A 6413-nucleotide genomic window follows, 5' to 3' on the forward strand; every position below is an offset into this window, starting at 1 on the left:
CAGATTATTTTAATTAAACCTCATAAACCTCTAATACACATTCAAATAATTCGTATACAGGTGAGCCATTTGCCTGTTTGCCCCCTCTTTGCACGACAAATACAATATCGTATTCAGTACGATACAATATCTTTTAAACGTAAAATGCTCACTTCTAAAGCAAATAAAGGCTATTTGCATTAAAGTTGAAAGAGTATAGAAGGTCAAAGAAGGCACGGTTGTGTGGGATTATTTACGGTTTTGTGGTAGCGGGTAGTCTTATGTCGCGCCCGACTTTATTACGCATGTTGAATTTTAATACATATCTGTTTTTATTTGCTCGTTACATTCGGGGCGTTGATGTTTAGGTATTCAAGCCTCACCATCATGAATGTTAATTACATTATATTTTTAAACAAAATTTTATCAAAAACACTGTTTTTAAGCATAACGTAATGGTCGATACGTATTGTACGTAGGAAACGTCTTAGATACAGTAGCTAACTATAATTTAAGCCTTTAATTAAATACAACTACGCCTCTTTAAAAAATCCTTGAATTCAAATATATTTAGTAAAATTTTACATTTTAACTTACTAAATTTTATTTATCCATCTTCACTTGAATGTGTATTTTTCATTTTAGTATATCGAAAATGGTAAATAAAATAATGCTTTTCTTACTTGCTGTACATGGGCGCACAATAATATGTGTGTGAAACTAGCATATTTCAAAAGTAACAACAATATTTGTTGGGGAAGTATAATGATAATGAATGATAAACATTACTAGAAATGGTCTCACATCGATAACAAAACCAAATTTATGTTAAATAATTTAACAACACGAAACGGAAAAAGGTATTGAATTTTATACTTTCTAATATTAGAGAGATATATAATTTGTAAACCTTATTAAAAATTCATTTCCATTGTGAATACGAATATGAATATGCTACGAAAACAATGCGCTCTAGAGAATCTTAATTGAGTAATCTTCAGGAAAGTTTAATGCTTTAATAATAATAAATAAAAGATAGAATATAACATAAATGTGGTAGTAAGACAATTTTGAAAACTTCTTATTTTTATTTTAAAACTATGATGCAATGTGGAAAGTATAGTTAGCAGTGAGAGCACTCAGGTTGGACGCTTTCGTAAAATTGACACGAACCTACTTCTCCTGCCACATAATGAGTCGCGCTCAGCACACGCCTTTATTAAACTTTGTGTAGGCTGGGAACTATCCAAGAGAGTTAATAAACGACAGAACAAAGTTTAATTTACAGTAATAAGTCATCAAGTAAGGAAAGTAATAAGCACTTTTATTTTATACACATCTACACAATTATGGTAGTGAAGATTACATAAAAGGATAAAAGCAAATTTTGAAGTGAAAAGTTCTTTAGACACGTTGGGTATTTTGAATTTATACACATATTATATTATGTCATAAAGATTACAAAACGAAAATTGATTAATATGATATAGATAGGCAATAGCAAAATATGGATATGAAGCTCAATGTTGTAGCGTCACATTGGAATTTTATTTATACGACTAAGCTTAATACGATAGACCGAATATCTTAATATCTTACCAGTCGGAGGCTTCTTTGCATCGGATGCCGGCTAGATTATGGGCTATGGTAACTATTTCTGCTATGAAGCAGTAATGTGTAAGCATTACTGTGTCTCGGTCTGAAGGGCGCTGTAGCTAGTGAAATTACTGGGCAAATGAGATTTGACAACTTATGTCTCAGCGCAGTTGTACTGCCGCTCAGAATTTTTCGGTTCAAGAATCCTGAGCGGCAGTACATTGTAGTGTGCAGGGCGTATCAACAACCATCAGCTGTGGAATTATAAAGCTGTTACAAAGCTGTGGAATGAGCTTCCTTGTGCGGTGTTTCCGGGACGATACGACATGGGTACCTTCAAAAAAAGCGCGTACACCTTCCTTTAAGGCCGGCAACGCTCTTGTGATTCCTCTGGTGTTGCAAGAGAATGTGGGCGGCGGTGATCACTTAACACCAGGTGACCCGTACGCTCGTTTGTCCTCCTATTCCATTAAAAAACAAAAACAAAATATCACCTGAAAGTCCTACTCGTCTCGTCCCTTATTTTTATAAATAAATAAAAATATGTAATTTAATAAGAGGTCTCTTTTATACCCAGTTATGAAGACAGTGATAAAACACTTGATGATGCATTACGGTTTGAGAGATATCAGAAACCCGGTCTGACCATTTCTAAGCAAAAGAGACACCATTAGTAACCTTATTATATATTTTATAGAGACTGTAATAATATATACAAATAAAATTTGAAAAACATTTTTTTTTATGAATGATGCGGGTCTTGAAACCACGACCTCCGGCGTAATGTAATGTGTAATAATATATAATATCATATAATATCATATATAATATCAACATAGTAACAGCTCATTAAAAGCTTCGTACCGAAGGGTAACCCCATTGCTCTACTGTCCATCATTCAGTCAGCGGGCTGTATCTCATAAACAGCAATAGTTATTAGTATTTACTGTTAGTTATTACTAGACAAATATATATAATTTTTTTCTTATAAGTTTAGAGAAGTTAAATTTCAACGATGATCAAGACCAGCTCTTTTGCGAGTTCGCTTTTATGAAATTATATATTGAACTTATACTAGAAGCCATATTTATTACATCAGGCTGTTCTGGCTTCTTGCCGATACGGTTGGACTAATTACAATGATATCATTGAGATCAGTCGTCCACAGCTGGACGCTGAAAGGCCTCCCCCAAAGATCTCCACGACGATCACAATAATATAGGCCGTAACTTTAGTTTTATTTCAGAAAATAAACTATAAACATATTAAATGGTCAAATTTCCACGTAAAAACAATTAAAGTATGCAAATAATTTTTGTTTATACGTTATGGAAACAAAAAAGATACCTTCATAATATTATGTCAGTCAGTTCAATCAGAGGAACTATTCTCGATTCGTTTAATTTTTCAATGAAATTGTGATAAGATTTCCTCTGTTCAAATACAAGTCTGTTTGCGGAAACTTTTCTTATTTTTCACATTCACCGACAGATGTCCGTAACGCGTCGAGTTACCAATTCTCATTTCTATTTTACAAGCTTTGGTCGTCCTTACTTCAAACGCTTGATTTATTGCTTATTAGAAATCACATTTTGTAGATTTTATTTAAGTTCAGGACGGAATTTATGTAAACTTTCAAAAATAGAATGGAAATTATTTAAAATACGAATGTTATTTAATTTTAATTATTAAAATAGATAGATAGTCACTTTATTGCATACTACACAGACTTTAAAATAAAAATTTATTAAGCTAGTGGAGGTGAAATGTATTGAATGAAATATATTTTATAATTCAGATAATATCTTGTTGCGATAGATTATTCGTATAGTAAACAACCAGATATATCCTAATGAAAACAACGTCGAATATTGAGGTAATATTAATATTATTGCCATAAATTATATACGAGCACACAACAATGAATTCCAGGGTTTATGCATTCAATTAGCGATAAATTATTTTTAATTTATTTTTACTTTTCATGGAATATTTGATATTCGAAACACTTTTTAACTTTGAACATGATTGATATATTGGATGTAGTATCTGACAAACTGATTTGTTACGTAAGAATATTACAACTATTGTAAAATACTCATTGATTTAAAAGAGTGGCTGTTGATTTTCTTCCCACGAGCAATACTTTTTCCAATTATAATATGATAGATTCAGTAATTCAGGAATGAGCTTCCTTGTGTGGTGTTTCCGGGACGATACGACAAGGGTACCTTCAAAAAAATCCGTACACCTTCCTTAAAGGCCGGCAACGCTCTTGTGATTCCTCTGGTGTTGCAAGAGAATGTGGGCGGCGGTGATAACTTAACACCAGATGACCCGTACGCTGGTTTGTCCTTCCATTCCATAAAAAAAATGACGATTCCAAAGCGCGTTGTTTAAGTCCATTTGAATAAAATTTATTTGACTTTGACGACATTACCTCTGGTGTATTTATATATGTATGTATGTATAGGCAACATGCGCCAGCGACTAGTAGCATTAAAGTTTTCAAGTCAAAAGGATTAAACATCGAACTACGTTTGGCTTACGCAGTTGAACACCTGATAATGATGATGATAGAGTCCTGGGGTTGAGGGCAGCAGAGCAGCGGCAACAGAGGCCAAATATCACAATAGGTGTATGCCTCTTGAAGTGGTGATAGAGCTTTGAATGCACCTTTGAGCAAATTAATGCTGATACTTTTCACAGGCTACTATGTTGTACGCAAATCAATGCAATGGTAAGGTATTCATTTGAATATCTCTTGCGTGGAACTACCATGATCTAAGATAGTGTGAATATATTAAATGTATTTACGATAAAAATTTAATAATGGCATGATTAAGGTATTTTATGGTTTTACTTAAGCTAAGTGAAATTTGTATTGGTTACAATTAAAATTATAACCATATAATTGTTTCTATAAGCACAGTTCCTTTCTTTTCAAACAATTTCTTGTATTCCTCTATGACAAAAAAAGAGCGCGTTCCTGAATTAACTGCTCTCCAAACTGCATGATTCCGTGTCACTGGGAATCTTACTTAATTTGATTTTTTTATAAGTTATCTTAATCCAACTAAACGCGATTTAAAAAAAAAACAAATTTAAAGGACAAGAACACTAAACAAGAAAAATCACAAGTCAAAGCTGTGAGTAAACAGTTGACTCAACCTCAACACGTTTCGGAAAGCACTCCACGCAATCCTGTTATAAAAAGTAATAAATTTTTCAAACAATGAAAACGGAGGCGGGTCAAAACTTCGCAATTCATTTCTCATCATTTAACTCTGCTTCGACCAAACAATAAGTTGGCAAGAACAATGGGGAAACTTTTGATTGATAAGTTCATAAATCCATATATGAGTCGCTTACAGCTGATGGAAATATAGATGTTTGTGTTTTCAAATTGAATACGAGGATGAGGTTTGTTAATTTGTATTTAATACGGTTACGATTACGCTACGGATATTATTTTTCATTTTATTTAAAGTACTAACTAGCGCAAATCTAGTTTTTTTTATTTATTTAAAACATCACAAAATCCACATAACATAACTTAAATTAGGTTATACTAATACTATTGTGTAGGGTGGGTTGTTGGAGGAGGCCTTCACCCGAGGAGGGGTTCATATCCAAATAAATAAATAACCCATACAAATAAGTAACACGTACTAACATAAAGATATTAAGAAAAATATAAACTAACACTAAATAACAACATTTGAAATTTACATATATTAAGGATATGAAATAAAAAAGGCTTTATTATTATTATTATTATTATTATACTAACGTAGAACTTACTTGTAATAATTGATTTACAATATTTTTAATAAGACCCGGTATTTGTGCGTGTGTGTGTATTCTGTGTATGTGAATGTGTGAATTACTTTTAATTTATACCTTCCCATAGATTTTAATTAACACTCCTTATAAAGCAGTCTTTACTGTTATTAAAAAGTTCAGTACTGTTGAATTGTTTATTACATTTGCACAGAGTGCGACAGATTACAGAACTTTCATAATTATTGGTGTGACTCAACGGGACTTGGAATAGAGACGTATGTCTAGTGCAAACTTACTGTTTATTATGAAAAAATAAGCAATTTAGGTTTTTGTATAATCATTTATTTCTGAAATAATTAAATAAAAATTACATGAGAGAACAGCAGTCGACCACACCAATACGTATCAGGGACAAGAAGCGAGCTTTTCATCCAGGTGGGGAAAAAAACGCACTACGTAAGATAATAATAGGTGCTAATGTCCTACTTTTCACCCTAGGTGCGTAATATACTATAAAACCAAGTAAAACACTTTAAGTTTTAAATTCAAACAAGTTATATTAAATTTGCAAGTAAATCGGTTTAATTATTGAAATATGCGTACAGAGTAGTTTAAAAAAAAATATTTGTTGAGACTATGTTCCAGAACTATGAGATATAACTCCAAGTTGTATCTATCTTGATAAGATTATATTTATATAAATATTCGTGAAATTAAGGAGGAATGAATGAAATTAAATTTGAAAAAAAAAATATGAACGATGCGGGACTCGAACCCGCGACCTCTCGCGTTCGGTGCGAGCGCACTTCCAACTGTGCCAAACGTTCGAGTGACGTAGCGTTGATAAAATCTTGTATGCTTTGTCCAACTCTCAGGTTGTGGCTTCATCTACAGGATCTACTTTACAGTCAATTACCTGCTCAACTCAAATATTTGATTGATCTAGAGATTGAGAAGAAGCTACAACCTGAGAGTTGAACAAAGCATACAAGATTTTATCAACGAAATGTAACTCGAACGATTGGTACAGTTGGAAGTGCGCTCACACAGAA

At 32.6% G+C, this 6413-nt stretch overlaps 1 non-coding gene across 1 annotated transcript; it reads right to left on the bottom strand.

The window, feature by feature from the left end:
• Nucleotides 1–6115: 6115 nt before the first annotated feature.
• On the bottom strand, nucleotides 6116–6188 carry Trnas-cga (transfer RNA serine (anticodon CGA)). The gene has a single exon. It is a non-coding gene; the product is annotated as a tRNA-Ser (tRNA).
• Between the last annotated feature and the right edge of the window lie 225 nt (nucleotides 6189–6413).

This window comes from Leptidea sinapis, chromosome Z (genome assembly GCF_905404315.1).
Source record: "Leptidea sinapis chromosome Z, ilLepSina1.1, whole genome shotgun sequence".
NCBI lineage: Eukaryota > Metazoa > Arthropoda > Insecta > Lepidoptera > Pieridae > Leptidea > Leptidea sinapis.